Below are 18,959 nucleotides of genomic sequence, written 5' to 3' on the forward strand. Positions count from 1 at the left end.
CTCAAAAGGTTAAGCCAAGAACTCCTGTAAGAACCAGCAAGTCCACTCCTAAGCATACACCCAAGAGAAAACATACGTCTGTCCGTGCCAACAGCGGCACCCAAATGTTCACAGAAGCATTAGGTATATTAACCGCCAAAATGTAGAGACGACCCAGATGTCCATACGGATGAACTAACTGTGGTCCATCCATGACCGTAATGGAACACGACTCAGCCATAACCAGGCGTGAAGTTCAGCCGCGACAGGGATGAGCCTCGAACACGGCACGCGTGGTAAAACACGCCCGATGCAGAACAGCACGTGATTCTATTTATACACCTGCCAACAACAGGCACACCCCGGGAAAGAAAGCAGATCAGGGCTTCCCAGGGACCCGGACGCAGGGAGGGAGGGAGGGACTGCTGAAGACGCACTGCATTTCTTTAGGGATGAAGAACAGGTTCTAAAATCGACTGTGGGGATGGCTGCATATATCAGTGAATACACTAAAAAGCACTGAACTGTATACTTCATTATTTATTTATTTATTGAAACAGAGTCTCACTCTCTCGCCCAGGCTGGAGTGCAATTGCACGATCTCGGCTCACTGCAACCTTCGCCTCCTGGGTTCAAGGGATTCTCCTGCCTCTGCCTCCCAAGTAGCTGGGATTACAGGCGCTGAACTGTGCACTTTAAAAGGGAGAACTGTACTCTATGGGAATCATAATAAAACTGTTCTCACCAACCAAAAGCAACTCAGTTCATCACCTCCTTGTCCAAACTGCCACCACTGCACGTGCCTGCTGCCCCTCAATCCAAACTCCAGGTTCCTCCCCAGGCACCACGGGGCCCAATCTGGCTCCAGCACCTCTGCAAGACCCCTCCTTCCAGCTGGCCCGGATCTTCGCTGTGCACTGCGCTGCTCCTGACGCACCGACAGGCTCAGGCCTGGCCAGGCCTGGTCTTTCTTTCTGAGGGGCCGGGCTCACTCCTCCACCTGCCCCAGCCAGGCCTGGTCTTTCTCTCTGAGGAACCGGCCCCACTCCTCCATCTGGCTGACCAGGCCTGGTCTTTCCCCCTGAGGGATCGGCCCTCCTCCTCCACCTGCCCCGGCCAGGCCTGGTCTTTCTCTCTGAGGGGCCGGGCTCACTCCTCCACCTGCCCCGGCCAGGCCTGGTCTCTCTCTCTGAGAGGCTGGGCTCACTCCTCCACCTGCCTGGCTCGGTCTCACCTTTCAAGGGTCTGCTCAAATGTCAGCTTCTCCCTGAGGCCCACACCCCACCTTTCCCATGGCAGGGCTGACTTCCCGGCCAGTCAGCACCTTCTGTCACCACGTCACGAGCATGGTGATATCACTTCTACTGGTATTTCCTTCCTGGGGCTCTGCATCTGCTCCTGGGCACAACGCTCCCTGAGGGCAGGTGCCAGGGGTACCCAGCACCTGCTGCCCCGGTGCCCATGGCTGCTTCCGGAACCAACACCGCCACCTGGCCCCACTGCAGAACCCTCTCCTGCTCGCCCTTCTGCTCTGCTCCCGGCTCAAGACGCCTACAGCGCCAATCCCTCCACTCCTCCACCAGCTCCTTCACTGCCCTTTTCTGTGGCCGCTTCACCCCTCACTCCTGGCCTGAAAACCTCATTCTTGTTCCCTCCTGCACCTCTGGTGGATCTCCAGGCTAGGTGGGGTGATGTCTACGAGGGATCCCGCGTCAGGCCCTCATTGCCTCAGCCCCGGGACATCTCTGTGACACCACTGAGAACCCAGGTCTGCCCTCCCTGAGGGTGGTGGGGAAAGCTCCTTGGACCCTTTCCTGTTCATTCTACGGTGACTGGTCTGTGGATACCTTCCCTCTCGTCTGAGCCGGTTTTGGCAGGTCACATTCTCCTACAGCACAGCCTGCACGTCCCTCGGGCGGGGTAAAGGATGCAGAGGTGAGCCGTCCCCTGCTCAGGAACGCAGAGGTGAGCCGTCCCCTGCTCTGGCCCCCTCTCCTCTCCTCTCCTCTCGAGGTCGGCCGCAGCGCATCGATTTCGCTGCTCTATTTTTTTTTTTTTTTTTTAGACGGAGTCTCGTTCTGTCACCCAGGCTGGAGTGCAGTGGTGTGATCTCAGCTCACTGGAAGCTCCGCCTCCCGGGTTCACGCCGTTCTCCTGCCTCAGCCTCCGGAGTAACTGGGACTACAGGCGCCCGCCACCACGCCTGGCTAATGTTTTGCCTGGAGACGGTGTTTCACCGTGTTAGCCAGGATAGTGGCTGCTCTATTCTTTTCCAGCTACTTCACACCTGGACTTGTGTGGCAGCCTCCCAGAGGTTTCCCGCAGGTCTCCCACTCGCACCACCCACACCCTCCCCGTCAGAGCCGGATTCCTTGGAGGCACCAGCACAACCACGGCAGAGACAGCTCACGGCCCCAGTCACCACACTCGACTTTCCCAGAGGGCGAGAGCGAGGGACTTCGTCTACTATCAGGGTGCGGTGTGTTGTGGGGACTGCGGGGCACAGCCGGCAGGACCTGGTGCCTTGCACATCTTCAGATCCTTATGCAAAGGCTTCTGGGTCTTAGGACAGCCGAGTAACAGAGAATTGTTTAAAAGACAAACGAAACAGTCTTCTGGCCAAAAGCCCCACACACCTACAAAGTACACTATGGACTCTGGGTGACAATCAGATGTCCGTGTAGCTTCATGCACTGTCACAGAACGCGCCGCCCTGGAGTGGGAGTTGATAGAGGGGGAGGCTGTGGGGGGGTGCCGGGGGGGATACGGGACATCTCTGCACCTTCCTCTCAAATTTGTTGCAAACCTAAAACTGCTCTAAAAAAAAAAAAAAAAAGCCCCTGGCCGGGCGCGGTGGCTCACTCCTATAATCCCTGCACTTTGGGAGGTCGAGGAGGGTGGATCAGGACGTCAGGAGATCGAGACCATCCTGGCTAACACGGTGAAACCCCATCTCTACTGAAACATACAAAAAAATTAGCCGTCGGCCGGGCGCGGTGGCTCAAGCCTGTAATCCCAGCACTTTGGGAGGCCGAGACGGGCGGATCACGAGGTCAGGAGATCGAGACCATCCTGGCTAACACGGTGAAACCCCGTCTCTACTAAAAATACAAAAAAAAAAAAAAAACTAGCCGGGTGAGGTGGCGGGCGCCTGTAGTCCCAGCTACTCGGGAGGCTGAGGCAGGAGAATGGCGTAAACCCGGGAGGCAGAGCTTGCAGTGAGCTGAGATCTGGCCACTGCACTCCAGTCCGGGCGACAGAGCGAGACTCCGCCTCAAAAAAAAAAAAAAAAAAAAAAAAAATTAGCCGGGCGTGGTGGCGGACACCTGTGGTCCCAGCTACTTGGGAGGCTGAGGCAGGAGAATGACGAGAACCCAGGAGGCGGAGCTTGGTGTGAGCCGAGATCGCGCCACTGCACTCCAGCCTGGGCCATAGAGCAAGACTCTTGTCTCAAAAAAATAAACAAATAAATAAAGCCCCTGGTCACTACTTAAGTGGCTGCAGAGGCAGGATCAAGTAAGCCCAGGAGTTTGAGACCAGCCTGGGCAACACGGCAAAACCCTATCTCTTAAAATGTATATATAAAAAACATTAAAAACAAAGCCTTTATGTGGGGAAAAAAAAAAAAAAGACACACACACAAAACCACACCCACGGACCACCTTACATTCTGTGACTCCTCTGCTGGGCCAACAGGGCAGGCTGGCCATTTTCCAGAAGGTGTGGATTCTTCCCCCGGGGCCTTTGCACCAGACGGTGTGGATCCTCCCTCTGTGCCTCCCCCCTACCAGGCCTTTGCACCAGACGGTGTGGATTCTCCCTCTGTGCACCCCCCCACCAGGCCTTTGCACCAGACGGTGTGGATCCTCCCTCTGTGCCTCCCCCCCACCAGGCCTTTGCACCAGACGGTGTGGATCCTCCCTCTGTGCACCCCCCCACCAGGCCTTTGCACCAGACGGTGTGGATCCTCCCTCTGCGCACCGCCCCCGCCACCAGGCCTTTGCACCAGACGGTGTGGATTCTCCCTCTGCGCACCACCCCCCCCACCAGGCCTTTGCACCAGACGGTGTGGATCCTCCCTCTGTGCCTCCCCCCGCCAGGCCTTTGCACCAGACGGTGTGGATTCTCCCTCTGCGCACCGCCCACCCCCCACCAGGCCTTTGCACCAGACGGTGTGGATTCTCCCTCTGCGCACCACCCCCCCGACCAGGCCTTTGCACCAGACGGTGTGGATCCTCCCTCTGTGCCTCCCCCCGCCAGGCCTTTGCACCAGACGGTGTGGATTCTCCCTCTGCGCACCACTCCCCCTCCACCAGGCCTTTGCACCAGACGGTGTGGATTCTCACTCTGCGCACCACTCCCCCTCCACCAGGCCTTTGCACCAGACGGTGTGGATTCTCCCTCTGCGCACCACTCCCCCTCCACCAGGCCTTTGCACCAGACGGTGTGGATTCTCCCTCTGCGCACCACTCCCCCTCCACCAGGCCTTTGCACCAGACGGTGTGGATTCTCCCTCTGTGCACCGCCCCCGCCAGGCCTTTGCAGCAGACAGTGCGGATTCTGCTCCCCACCCTGCCGGGGATTTGCAGCAGACGGTGTGGATTCTCCCCCCGGGCCTTTGCACAGCCCCTTCCTCCCACCTCACCTGCCCTCTCTGTGTACAGCTGCTTGGCCCATCTGCCAAGGCTCAGCATCAATAGCACCTCCCCCAGGAAGCTTTCCCTGACTGCTCCCTTCCCTCAGCTCTGTCCTCTCTTATCCAATGACAAAAGATCACACTCACCAAGCACGGATTAAATCCCATGTCCTGGGTGCGGGGTGCCCTAAGCACATAAGCTCTGATCCTGGGCCCCGCCATCAGTGAGAGACAGTTCGAGGCCATGAGGCCAGCGCAGGGGCAAGAGGACAATCGCCCTGGGCAGGGCCGGGTGTGATCTGGCCCCACCAGGAACCAGCCACATGACCTGGGCAAGGTGCTTGGGCTACCCGTCCCTCCTGATAAAACGAGACGATGTGCGCCAAGTGCTCACCCAAAAGCCACGGAGGCACCCAGTAAACGTGGCCTATCACTGTGGTCCTTGTTGTACAGACAAGGAAACTGAGGCTTCCACAAGGGGAGTGGCTGGAGCAATGTCACAGAGCCACAGCGAGGCTTCCACAAATGGAGTGACTAGGACAATGTCACACAGCCACGGCGAAGCTTTGAAAAACAGAGTGGCTAGGACAATATCACACAGCCACAGCGAGGCTTCCACAAATGGAGTGGCTAGGACAATGTCACACAGCCACAGCCAGGCTTCGACGAGCGGAGTGGCTGGGAGCAACGTCACAGAGCCACAGCGTAGGAGGCTAGAGTCACACCTGAGTCGGCATGCTGCCAAAGGCAGCTTGTTTCCTTCTAATTCGTGGTCACTGGCATTTGTTCCCTTTAACGTCCACCACTGAGGATGGTCCTGTGTCCCCCAAGGGGATCCGTGTCTCACTCACCTCTGCGACACCTACTACAGGTCCCCGTCAGCCCCACAGTGCATCCAGCAGGCTGTGCACTTGAGGGCGGGCCTATTTCCAGCAAGGACCCCATGCACAGCAGCCTCAGGAATCCATGGCTCTGACTGGCCAGACACTCTGGGCTGAGGCCAGGATAACTTCTGATGCCAGCATTATCCACTGCAAGGCCTGGCACCATGGAGGCCTTGAAACAGGGGGGCCAGATGGGACCCCCCCATTTAGCACAAGAGAGACGTCCATACTCTATGAGCCCAAAGGGAGAAGGCTCAGGCCAAGGCAGAGACAGAACCAGGAAAACTTCACCGAAGACAGCCCCAGGAAGCCAGGTCCCCTGCAGGAACAGACGGGCCCTGGGCCGTCCCACCTGGGCTCAGAGCTTCCGCTGGTTTCTTCGCAGCTGTAAGGTGACAGCTCTGGGCTCCTGGGACAGGGCCACTGACACTGGTGGTGTGACTGCTCGAACTCCACACCTCCCTTGCTCTCCCTGATGCTGGGTGAGTGAGGCCTCCCTGGGGGCTGCATGGATCTCAGCACTCAACTTCCGAGCCACTTCTGCTTCTCCTACTATGCTGGGGTTGCCCTGAACCAGCCAGCAGCCCTGCATGTAGGAGTCCTCGTGGACTGTACACCCCACTGGGCAGGGAGTCCAGCATCTCCAAGCCAACAACTAACACCTAGAGGACTTCGGAACAGCCTTTGTCCCCCTAGACCCCAACCTGGGGGCAGAAGGGGGCGGTCATGATGGTCAAGGGTCTGGGCTCCGGAATCACACATAGACTTGGGTTCTGAAGCTGCTGGGGGCCTTGGGCCAAGTGCCAAACGGAGCCTCCAACCCGAGCCTCCATCCCATCCCCCTAAAATGGGGGTGGCCACCTCCCTCCCACAGCCTTGAGAATTTAGGACTGTGAGGACCAGGCACTAGGCCAGGTGCCTGCAAAGTGTGCACCAGCAAGTGTTGTTGAATCTGCAGTTTCTCACACCACAGAGGCCCCAGCGCCCAGCACAGTCCTCACGAGGCTGAGGGCCTCAGGATGCACCAGAGGATGCATGAACGAGGTTCGGAAAGACCTGTGAGATATGTCTGAGGATGGGTGTCCTGAGAGCTGTGCAGACCTAGTAACAAAAGACCTCCCAGGCAGCCAGGAAGTTGCAGGTGGCCTTGAGCTGTGACTCCCGCCATTCCCTGCTCAGAGCCCATTGTTATCCTCCCTTAAGTAACAGGCTGCTGATAGCCAATCCCTCCTCTTTATCTTTCAAGACACACAACCTCCCCTCACCACACACCCCTCCCTCAAGGTCAGAGCTCCCAAGACCACTCTGGCAAATCTCCCCACCCCTCTCCCCAGTACAAATGGGTCTCAGCTGCTCTGGGACAAGGACTGTATGATTCCTGCCAGGCTGCCCAGCACAGAGCACCACTCTACCTTGCGCCTGCACAGAGGGGGACTTGAGATCCCTCTCTTCACCCAGGCTGGGCCAGGCACCTCGTCTGGGCCCTCACAGGACAGTGCTGTGCCAAGACCACGTGTGACCTCATGCCCAGCACAGGGCCTGGCCTGTGCAGTTGCCTGGATGGATTACGTTTACTCAGGGATTATGAACTTGCTCTCCTTTTTAGACAATTGAAGGGAAACTGAACCTGGGAAAAGGGAAGCGACATGTCCAAGGTCACAGAAGTGGAAGAGACAGTGCCAAGGCCAGGGCCCAGGAACGCCTGGCTCCAGAGCCCTTTCCATCTACTTTACACCCGTCTGTTGAGGTCTGCGCTGGCTCTAAAACGCAAGCATTAAGAGCCTTCCCGCTGAGGTCAATACTATTATTACCACTTCCACTCTGTCCCGGTGGAAAGTAAGGCACTGAAGTTACTCGTCTAAGGCCACAAAGGTGAGTGGTGGGGCTGGGACTTGAACCCAGGCCTGCCTGGTCCCAGAGCTCTTGGGGAATACAACTCAGTGCCTGCATGCACTCTGGCAGGGCACCAGCAAGGGGCCAGGCCGGGTGACGAGCCCTTCCCATCCCTCAGCTCTGCTGAAGCCTGGATGGATGGATAAGACGTGAGATAACCAAGCAGGAATCTGATCTGGATGTTCTCTGGGGCCGTGGCTGGAGGACCACAGGGACTGCGCAGAGGCAGGCAGGTGAATGTCAGCAGCATTTAGCCAAAGAGGCTTACAGTCTTACAGAGGAGCTAAGCCAGGATCAACGCAACTATGCTTCCCGGCGCTGGGACCAATCGGATCCCCAGACGGTTCCTAAGCACTGCCCAACATGGGGCCTGGGACCAGGTAACCGCAAAAAGCAAACCAAGTCGTTCCTTCCCTAAAGCCCTGACCATCACCCGGACTGGGTTGTGTCAAGATGCCTTCCGTGGCTCCCACAGTCCCCAGACCTCTGGATCAGGGGTCTGGTCACCTTGGGTGGCGACTCTGTCGCCGGGGTCTCAGTCTCTGCCTTCCACTCAAACTCCAGGCCCTTGTTCATCTCCCTGCTCCCTGCCTAGTGCACAGCGCAGGGCCTGGCACTGAAAAAGCATCTGCCTCAACTCACTCGTGCCTTCTGTGTCTGTGGGTCACTTTTCTGTCCGACTCTGCAGGTCCCAGGGGCACTCATCCACATGAATTGGGGTCAGCTCCCTGGACTGGAGGTCGGGGCGGGGAGTCGGGGGGCGGGGCGCCACTCTGATCCACTCGGCATGGGGGAGGGAGGCCTCAGGAATCGCCACCGAGTCCAGACCCCGCCTTCGCCCTGCCCCGTGGGCCACGCGGTGGCTGACCTTGGCCCAGTCACTTCCCCCCTGGGGACGCGCTTCCTCCCCGCCTGCCGCGCAAGGGCGAATGAATGGGCCTCCTGCCGGCCACAATCCCCGTAATTACCCGCCTGATCAAAGGCCACGCACAGCCCGCCCGGGGCAGCAACGGGACCCAGACTGACTCGAAAAGGGGAAGGAAGGGCTGGGGGGGCCGAGAGCTGAGACCGTGCCCTTGGGGCCGCAGTATCCGGCCAGGCCAGCCAGGCCCGCGCGGCCCCTTCCCCCACCTGGGCCTCAACTTCCCCCCGGAGTCGCCACCACTTCCGGCCACGACCGGCGGAGTTGGAACTTCGAGGGGGACCGGACAGCGGCCTCACCCCCAAGGGCCCGCAGGAGAGGGACCTCCACCGAGGCCCCCGCTCCCGCCCCCGCCACGCGCACGCGCGCCCCCCTCCAGCCCCGCTCGCTGCCCGCGGGCCGCCCGGGCGCGCGTCCCCTCCCACCGCCCTTCGGCGCGCACGCGCACTCCCCCCGCCCGCGTCACCCCGGCCGCGCGCCCACTCACGCCCCCCCAGCAGCGCGCACGCGCGCCCGCCGCCCAGTCGCGCTAGCCCTCCAGTCTCCCCACCTACCCCCAGCCCAAGCCCAGATTCCCGAAGCGCGCGCCCCCCTGGCCCCCAGCGCACGGCACCTGCCCCCGCCCCTCACCTCCTTGGTCCCGGGGCCGCCGCACCGCACTCCTCCTCCTCTCTCCTGCCTCGCGGATGGTGGCAGCGGCGGCAGCGGCGACTCAGACCCTGGGGTCAGGGGGACGGGCGCCCAGGCCGGAAGTGACCTTCCCGGCCGCTTCCGCCCGCGCCGCTCCCCGCTTCTCCCTGCTCCCTCCCCCCGAGCAGCCACCCTGTCCTCGCCGCTCTAGGAAGGCGAGCCCGCTACCCCGGCGGCCGCCCCCAGCTCTATGGTGCCGGGCGGGCGCCTGAGGGAGCCACTTCCGGAAGTGTCTAGGACGCAGGTCCTCCGTCCATGCTCTATGGCGCCCCGCGCCGAGGGGCTTCGGCCCCGCCCCCTTCCCGGACAGGAGGTGCGGGCTGGGCCCGTTAGGCGGAGACTTCCGGGTGTCTAGGGCGGCGCCCCACCCCCCCCGGCCCACCCGGGCTCCTCGCGCCTGCGCGGCCGGCTCCCCGCGCCCGCCGTGGGGAGAGAGTGAAGTGGCGTAGAGGGACGCTCGTGCCACCCCGGGTCCTCCTGCCGTCTCTATCATGGTAACCCCTTGTTTGCCGCAGCTTCTCCCAGTGGCCCGAGTCCTGATGCTCAAAGGGCTCCGCCCCCTGCGACACCGGGTTCCTTAGTTACTGGACAGAGAGTGCCGCGCTTCAGGTGCCATAGCCTCAGTTTCCTCCTTTCTGAAGTAATAAAAATACACTGTGCGCCTCCAAGTACTTCACACGCTCTAGGTCCTAGTCCTAACTAGGGCCTCATGATAGGTCCTACCCCCACGTTGCAGGTGAGGGATCAAATCACCTACCAAAAGTCACACACCCGGAATGCCAGAACTTGGGCCCGAACCCGTGGAATTTGGCTCCACATTCGTGTGTTTAACCCTTGACTGTACACACTGCCTCCTGTTATAGCCCTGAGAATATGCTGCTTCCCCTGCACTAGGTAGGCCCCTAGTAAGCACGCACTGGGTGTTAGCTGTTTCTGTTAGTATTCTTGCAAAAAACACATATTTTAAAATAATTGTCCAAACCGTAGTGTCTTTGCAGGCTGGTCCTTCTGGTCCCTCCTCTGTTCTGTACTTGGCTGACTCTCACCTAAGTGGCAGATGACTTAATCGTTTATGATTGATTTATTCTCCTTACTGGGAGTCAGAAAGATAGGAAGCTATAATTCACTTGTGGAATAACACCTTTCTCAGCCTCAATTTATCATCTGTGGAATGGGAAAAAAGAAGATAACCTGCGAGGTAATACGTGTAAGAGCTGCTTAGTTCAATACCTGGAGCATAGTAAGCTCACAAAAATGATGGTGGTTATTATTACTTATTAGCAGTGTTATATATACGTCTATTGCTGTGGCCACTGTATACCCTCAAATCTCAGTCAGCATCAATCATAAGAAGTGCATTATTGATTTATGGCCGGGCGCGGTGGCTCAAGCCTGTAATCCCAGCACTTTGGGAGGCCGAGACGGGTGGATCACGAGGTCAGGAGATCGAGACCATCCTGGCTAACACGGTGAAACCCCGTCTCTACTAAAAATACAAAAAAACTAGCTGGGCGAGGTGGCGGGCGCCTGTAGTCCCAGCTACTCGGGAGGCTGAGGCAGGAGAATGGCGTAAACCGGGAGGCGGAGCTTGCAGTGAGCTGAGATCCGGCCACTGCACTCCAGTCCGGGAGACAGAGCGAGACTCCGCCTCAAAAAAAAAAAAAAAAAAAAAAAAGTGCATTATTGATTTACTAGTATCTTTCCATGGGGTGGGGCAACAGTGCTGTGTGAAGCGTGTTTGTCAATAGGAGGATGTCTGTGTCTCTCCATCGGAAATATCACAAAGGTACATTTTTAAATATATCTTAGAACAGAAGGCAGTGTGGCCGGGTGTGGTGGCTAATGCCTGTATCTCAACGCTTTGGGAGGCAGAGGCGGACGTCAGGAGGTCAGGAGTTCAAGACCAACCTGGCCAACATGGTGAAACCCCATCTCTACTAAAAGTACAAAAATGAGCCAGGTGTGGTGGCGGACGCCTGTAAACCCAGCTACTCAGGAGGCTGGGGGCAGGAGAATGGCTTGAACCTGGGAGGCAGAGGTTGCATTGAGCTGAGATCACGCCACTGCACTCCTGCCTGGGCGACAGAATGGGACTCCGTCTCAAAAAAAAGAAAGAAGAGAGGGAAGTACTATTATAATAGCAATAGAAACAAATTATTAAGGGTACAAACTCTACACGAGGAAATCTGTTTATAAGAAAAGTCACGTGCTTGTGCTCCTCTGAATCAGACCATTAAGTGGGTGTCCTGCAGGGACCCGGTTGTGGGTCGGGACAGCCTCCTCCCTCTCCAGTCCATTCCCCTTCTTCGCTGGCCAAATTAACAACTTAACGGCGAGAGCTGGAACAGCTACATTGGCACACCAGATGGAAGCCAACGCTGAGGATGGCAGAGAAACAAGACCCAAGGAGCCAGCTAGACACTGGACGGCTTCGTGAAAGAGGCTCCGTGCCAGCTGAGATTCTACGTGAGAGAAATCACCTTCGAACTCACTGAAACCACTGGTAATTCTGAGTCTCTCCCTTAAGACAACCCAACCAATACCGGGATGTTTCCCAAACATGGATGGGTTGCGGCAGACATGGCTAATGCACAATCAACATCTGTTCTTCCCTTCTGCAGTACAAAGTCACTCCTGGGATGCTGCTTCCCATCCCTGGATTCTGTTCTCCACTCCTCTTGGCATCTAAGTGTGGCCTTGTGATTGGTTCTCACCAGTGGGATGGGATGGAAGCAATACAGCCCTCTTCCAGGCCAATGCTCTTAAGAAACATGTATGTTGGCCAGGCACAGTGGCTCACGCCTGTCATCCCAGCACTTTGGGGGCCGAGACGGGCAGATCAGCTGAGGCCAGGAGTTCGAGACCAGCCTGGCCAACATGGCGAAACCCCATCTCTACTGAAAGTACAAAAATTAGCCTGGCATGGTGGGCGCCTGTAATCCCAGCTACTCCGGAGGCTGAGGCAAGAGAATTGCTTGAACCCAGGAGGCAGAGGTTGCAGTGAGCCGAGATCACACCCCTGCACTCCAGCCTGGGCGAAAGAGTGAGACTCCGTCTCAAAAAAAAAAAAAAAAAAAGAAACATGTATGCCTGCTTCCTGCTCTTTCAAGGTCCTAAAGAAAGAGGGGAGCCCCCAAGAAACCTGGGTCCCTGAATGACCACCTTGTGGAAACACATTCTGTCGCCTAACACCAGATTGCTACATGATCAAGAAATACACATCTAACTTGTACACCCAGTGCTCACAGCAGCATTATTCACAATAGCCTAGAGGCGGAAGCGCAACTGAGTGTCCGTTGTCAGATGGGCAGATAAACAAAATGTGGCACATAAATGCAACGGAATAGACCAGGTGCGGTGGCTCAGGCTTATAAGCCCAGCACTTCGGGAGGGCAAGGCGGTCGAATCACCTGAGGTCAAGAGTTTAAGACCAGCCTGGCCAACACGGTGAAATCCTGTCTCTGCTAAAAATACAAAAATTGGCCGGGCGCGGTGGCTCAAGCCTGTAATCCCAGCACTTTGGGAGGCCGAGACGGGCGGATCACGAGGTCAGGAGATCCAGACCATCCTGGCTAACATGGTGAAACCCCGTCTCTACTAAAAAATACAAAAAACTAGCCCGGTGAGGTGGCGGGCGCCTGTAGTCCCAGCTACTCGGGAGGCTGAGGCAGGAGAATGGTGTAAACCCAGGAGGCGGAGCTTGCAGTGAGCTGAGATCCGGCCACTGCACTCCAGCCCGGGCGACAGAGCGAGACTCCGTCTCCAAAAAAAAAAAAATACAAAAATTAGCCAGTCATGGTGGCAGGCGCCTATAATCCTAGCTACTCGGGGAGGCTGAGGCAGGAGAATCACTTGAACCTGGAGGCTGCATTGAGCTGAGATCGTACCACTGCACTCCAGCCTGGGCAACAGAGCCAGACTCTGTCTCAAAAAATGAAAATAGGCCGGGCGCGGTGGCTCAAGCCTGTAATCCCAGCACTTTGGGAGGCCGAGACGGGCGGATCACGAGGTCAGGAGATCGAGACCATCCTGGCTAACATGGTGAAACCCCGTCTCTACTAAAAATACAAAAATAAGCCGGGTGAGGTGGCAGGCGCCTGTAGTCCCAGCTACTCCGGAGGCTGAGGCAGGAGAATGGCATGAACCCGGGAGGCGGAGCTTGCAGTGAGCTGAGATCGGCCACTGCACTCCAGTCCAGGCGACAGAGCGAGACTCCGCCTCAAAAAAAAAAAAAAAAAACATAGGCAACAATCAAAAAATGAAAATAAAAATAAAAATAAATAAATACAATGGAATATTTTGTAGCCTTAAAAAGAAAGAAAATTCTGACACACGCTACAACATGGATGAACCTTGAGGACATTATGCTAAGAGAAACAAGCCAGTCACACAAGAACACATACGTTATGATTCCACTTATATGAGGGACCTAGAGAAGTCAAATTCTTAGAGACAGGAAGTAGAATGGGGGGTGCCAGGGGCTAGGGGGAGGGTAATGGGATGTTAGTGTTTATTGGAGACAGAGTTTCGGTTTTGCAAGATGAAAAGAGTTCTGGAAATGGATGGGGGTGATGGGTGCACAAGATGTCGATAGGTTTAACACTACTGACAGTTAAAAATAGTTAGGACATAGCCAGGTGTGGTGGCTCATGCCTATAATCCCTGCACTTTGGGAGGCCTAGTCCTCCTGGCTGAAATCAGGAGGTCGAGACCAGTCTGGCCAACATGGTGAAACCCTGTTTCTACTAAAAATACAAAAATCAGCCTCCTGGCTGAGGTCAGGAGGTCGAGACCAGTCTGGCCAACATGGTAAAACCCTGTTTCTACTAAAAATACAAAAATCAGCCTCCTGGCTGAGGTCAGGAGGTCGAGACCAGTCTGGCCAACATGATGAAACCCTGTTCTACTAAAAATAGAAAAGTTGGCCGGGCGCGGTGGCTCAAGCCTGTAATCCCAGCACTTTGGGAGGCCGAGACGGGTGGATCAAGAGGTCAGGAGTTCGAGACCATCCTGGCTAACATGGTGAAACCCCATCTCTACTAAAAAATACAAAAAACTAGCCGGGCGAGGTGGCGGGTGCCTGTAGTCCCAGCTACTCGGGAGGCTGAGGCAGGAGAATGGCATAAACCCGGGAGGCAGAGCTTGCAGTGAGCTGAGATCCGGCCACTGCACTCCAGCCCGGGCAACAGAGCGAGACTCCGTCTCAAAAAAAAAAAAAGAAAAGTTAGCCAGGCGTGGTGGTGCACGCCTGTCATCCCAGCTACTCGGGAGGCTGAGGCAGGAGAATCGCTTGAACCCGGAAGGCGGAGGTTGCAGTGAGCCGAGATCAGGCCACTGCACTCCAGCCTGGATGACAAGAGTGAAACTCCGTCCCCCCAACACACACACACAAAGAGCTAAGATGTTTAATTTTATGTTATATATAGCTACGATTTAAAATGTGTTTAGAGACAAAAGAAGCACCCTTCTACTGTGATGTGCCATTACAACGCGTGGGGTTTTTTTATTTATTTATTTATTTTTTGAGGCGGAGTCTCGCTCTGTCGCCCGGACTGGAGTGCAGTGGCCGGATCTCAGCTCACTGCAAGCTCCGCCTTCCGGGTTTACGCCATTCTCCTGCCTCAGCCTCCCGAGGAGCTGGGACTACAGGTGCCTGCCACCTCACCCGGCTAGTTTTTTGTATTTTTTAGTAGAGACGGGGTTTCACCGTGTTAGCCAGGATGGTCTTGATCTCCTGACCTTGTGATCCGCCCGTCTCGGCCTCCCAAAGTGCTGGGATTACAGGCTTGAGCCACCGCGCCCGGCCGCGTGGGTTTTTTTATTACAGCAGCTTCACCCTTCCCTAATACACAGTTTTCAGATGTTAGGCAGTAAAAACGGTCAAGCCCCCTTTCAGGGATGTGTCAGCATCTAGATGGAATTTAAAGCCTCAAGACTGAATAAAATTTGGGGGGGGGGACGGCGAGTATGGAGAGAATCACAAATGGCTCTAACAGCATCATCTCACCCATGTTGACCCATCACTGGCTTTCTCTGGATCCTTCTTTTTGGAGAGTCTGCCCCTCTGGCGTAGATGCCGGGATGGGAGAGGCTGGAAAGCTCCAGGCAGTCTTGTTTCCCACCGTGTGGAGGAAGCAAGTCTGCAGGAGGAGAAAATGAAGCCTCCCAGAGAGGTGAGAGTTGGAGGGAGACAATGTCCCAGCTGAGTTCAGTACCCAGGCCCTAGGCTCAGGTGCTTCCACTCTGCCTAACTCTCCTGAGGGCTGGACGTTCCACTCTTCCTTCCTTTGAGTGAGTGCGTCTATACTTCTTCCAGGAAAGCCCCGTTTTGGGTTCCTGCCACTTGTAACCGAAAGAGCCCCGAGTCTCCCCCCCAGTATCACAGGCCTCCATCTATGTTGAACGAGTGAGTGGTGGAAGACAGGAATAGCCACACATCTCTATAGTGATATGGAAGGTCAGAGGTCCCTGGTGCAGGGGCACAGGCAGCAGCTCCTGCTGGGGAGCCCTTTATAACCTCCTCATGGTTTCCTCCTGAGGGTGTGGCCCTAGGCCGAGTGGCAGGAACAGCTGCAGCTGGCAGATTGGAGAGGAAGAGTTTGCAGCTGTTGCCGTTGCTTCTAAGTCCCTGATACACAGAGAAACACAATCTCACTTTTCAAATGATCCTCCTTGCCATGATAATGAACGAACACTTCTTGAGTTTTCGTCATGTACCGGACACACTGCTGAGTGCTTTGCTTAGATGGATGTGCTCAATCTTCATCTCCACTCCCAGACATAGTTGGGCCCTGGCAGGCAGCATTGACAGCACCCACAGACCCGTGAGAAATGCAGAATCCCAGGCCCTACTCCAAACCTACAGTCAGAATCTGCATTTTAACCCAATGATCAAGGGATTCTTAGCCATGGGAAAGTCTGAGAAGTATTGATGCCAGGCAGACGCCAGGACGCCCAGTTAAATGTGAACTCCAGATCAAAGATGAATAATTTTTTAATGTAAAAATGTCCCAATACTGGCTGAGCACAATGGCTCACTCCTGTAATCCCAGCACTTTGGGAGTTCGAGGCTGGCAGATCACATGAGGTCAGGAGTTCGAGACTAGCCTGGCCAACACAGTGAAATCCTGTCTCTACTAAAAATACAGAAATTAGCCACGTGTGATGGCCCAGACCTGTAATCCCAGCTACTTGGGAGGCTGAGGCAGGAGAATTGCTTAAACCCAGGAGGGGGAGGTTGCAATGAGCCAAGATCTGTACTCCAGCCTGAGCTACAGAGCAAGTCTCTGTCTCAAAAAAATAGTTAAAAAAAAAAAAGTCCCAGTACTTATGCAATCTATATATATAGGATGCATATATACATCTGTTGTTTATTTGAAATAAATGCAACTGAACTTTGCATTTTAAATGCATCCTGTATTTTAATTTGCTAAATATGGCAAGCCTATGTGGAGAACCTTGTGGTTGCCTCCTATGACATTCTTCACCCATCTTCCCAGATTCGCACACCTCCTCCGTGTGCCAGCTGCTGTGACTGGGGCGCAGAGGGCGGGGCTTTGAGGAAACAGAGCGACCCTGCCTCAGACCAACCATTCCGGCCTATGCCCCATGCACACGGATGGGACAGAGACGTGCTGAGTGGGGCTCTGGGAAATCTCCTGGATGGCAAGATGTGGGACGTGATGATTGCAGCGGTGGCACGTTTCAGGTTGCATGAGACAAATGCAGCTCAAACGGACTGGATTAAACCTGGCATTTAACCCTCACGTCAATCTCATAGAGTAGGTGCTGGAAATGGAAGAAAGACACATATGTAAATGTGTGTACATGCTTCCAAGAGGATATACGAATGCATAAATATGCATTTCTTCTCTAAGAATGAAATGTTGGCTGGCGTGGTGGCTCACATCTGTAATCCCAGCACTGGGAGGCCAGGGCAGGAGGATCACTTGAGGCCATGAGTTGGATACTAGCCTAGGCAACATAGAAAGACTCCGTCTCTACAAAGAAAAAAAAAATTAGGTGTGGTGGCGCAAGCCTGTGGTCCCAGCTATTCAGGAAGCTGAGACAGGAGGATTACTTTAGCCCAGGAGGTTGAGGGTGCAGTGAGCCATGATGGTGCCACTGCACTCCAGCCTTGGTGACAGAGCAAGATCCTGTTTCAAAAATCATCATCATCATCATCAAATGTTTATTTCATTGAAATGCATTTCTAAATACATTTATTAAAGAATAAATCCTGGCCGGGCGCGGTGGCTCAAGCCTGTAATCCCAGCACTTTGGGAGGCCGAGACAGGCGGATCATGAGGTCAGGAGATCGAGACCATCCTGGCTAACACGGTGAAACCCCGTCTCTACTAAAAAATACAAAAAACTAGCCCGGCGAGGTGGCGGGCGCCTATAGTCCCAGCTACTCGGGAGGCTGAGGCAGGAGAATGGCGTAAACTCGGGAGGCGGAGCTTGCAGTGAGCTGAGATCCGGCCACTGCACTCCAGCCCGGGCAACAGAGCGAGACTCCGTCTCAAAAAAAAAAAAAAAAAAAAGAATAAATCCTCATTTAAATGGAATTGTCCATCCATTGCACTTTGTCCTTTAAAACTTTTTTTTTTTTTTTTGGAGACTGAGTTTCGCTCTTTCCCCCAGGCTGGAGTGCAGTGGTGTGATCTCGGCTCACCGCAACCTCCCCCTCCCAGTTTCAGGCGATTCTCCTGCCTCAGCCTCCCGAGTAGCTGGGATTACAGGCGCCTGCCACCACACCCAGCTAATTTTTGTATTTTTGGTGGAGACGGGATTTCAACATAATGGCCAGGCTGGTCTCGAACTCCTGAGCTCATCATCTGCCTGCCTCAGCCTCCCAAAGTGCTGGGATTACAGGCGTGAGCCACCACACTCGGCCTGTCCTCTAAAACTTGTGATGCCAAGGAGAAAAAAATTGACCAAACCAAACACCCAAAAACCTCCTTAACTATAAAGCTTATTTTCATTTAATAAGAAAAATATAGTATGACCCTTTAGGCTTCAGTTCATTTCAAGCGAATCCTTCTGTGGTAATGACAACATGAAAAAATTAACGAGAGCTCTTAAATAAATCGTAAAACCTGTTAAACTTTCTCTCCAGGTGGTGGATTGTTCCCAGTGCTATAAAAGTTCAGTGTAAATTCCAAGTGGTTTTGAGGAACGCTTCCACCTGTTTTCTTCTTGTTGCTGCAGGAGTTTATTTATCCGGAGCAGTTTTTCCTGACATTATTGCACACAGTAAAATGTCTGAGGTTGCTGGTTTTTTATTTTATTTTATTTTATTTATTTTATTTTATTTTTTGAGGAGTCTCGCTCTGTCCCCCAGGCTAGAGTGCAGTGGCATGATCTCGGCTCACTGCAACCTCCGCCTCCCGGGTTCACACCATTCTCCTGCCTCAGCCTCCCGAGTAGCTGGGACTACAGGCGCCTGCTACCACACCCGGCTAACTCTTTGTATGTTTTAGTAGAGACGGGGTTTCACTGTGTTAGCCAGGATGGTCTCAATCTCCTGACCTCGTGATCCACCCGCCTCAGCCTCCCAAAGTGCTGGGATTACAGGCGTGAGCCACTACGCCCGGCCGAGGTTGCTGGTTAGCTCTTACAGACCCCTGCCTACCCAAAGGGGCTGCTTAGAGAAGTGGCACCAGGCCGGGCGCGGTGGCTCAAGCCTGTAATCCCAGCACTTTGGGAGGCCGAGACGGGCGGATCATGAGGTCAGGAGATCGAGACCCTCCTGGCTAATACAGTGAAACCCCGTCTCTACTAAAAATACAAAAAAAACTAGCCGGGCGAGGTGGCGGGCGCCTGTAGTCCCAGCTACTCGGGAGGCTGAGGCAGGAGAATGGCGTAACCCGGGAGGCGGAGCTTGCAGTGAGCTGAGATCCGGCCACTGCACTCCAGCCTGGGCGACAGAGCGAGACTCCGCCACAAAAAAAAA

At 55.1% G+C, this 18,959-nt stretch overlaps 1 protein-coding gene across 2 annotated transcripts in view; it reads right to left on the reverse strand.

Annotated features, from left to right (window-relative positions):
* ZNF787 (zinc finger protein 787) overlaps positions 1 to 9,348 on the reverse strand; it is a 33,948-nt gene extending 24,600 nt beyond the window's left edge. Inside the window, exon 1 of one of the 2 annotated variants that reach the window (XM_033224538.1) lies at positions 8,945 to 9,348. The gene's annotated coding sequence lies outside the window, so the exon portion shown is untranslated. Of the gene's footprint in view, positions 1 to 8,034; positions 8,180 to 8,944 lie in introns of those variants that run through there. The other variant, XM_033224540.1, reaches the window with a different exon arrangement.
* Between the last annotated feature and the right edge of the window lie 9,611 nt (positions 9,349 to 18,959).

The sequence above is a fragment of the Trachypithecus francoisi genome, unplaced genomic scaffold (genome assembly GCF_009764315.1).
Source record: "Trachypithecus francoisi isolate TF-2019V2 unplaced genomic scaffold, Tfra_2.0 Lachesis_group12, whole genome shotgun sequence".
NCBI classification, from domain to species: Eukaryota; Metazoa; Chordata; class Mammalia; order Primates; family Cercopithecidae; genus Trachypithecus; species Trachypithecus francoisi.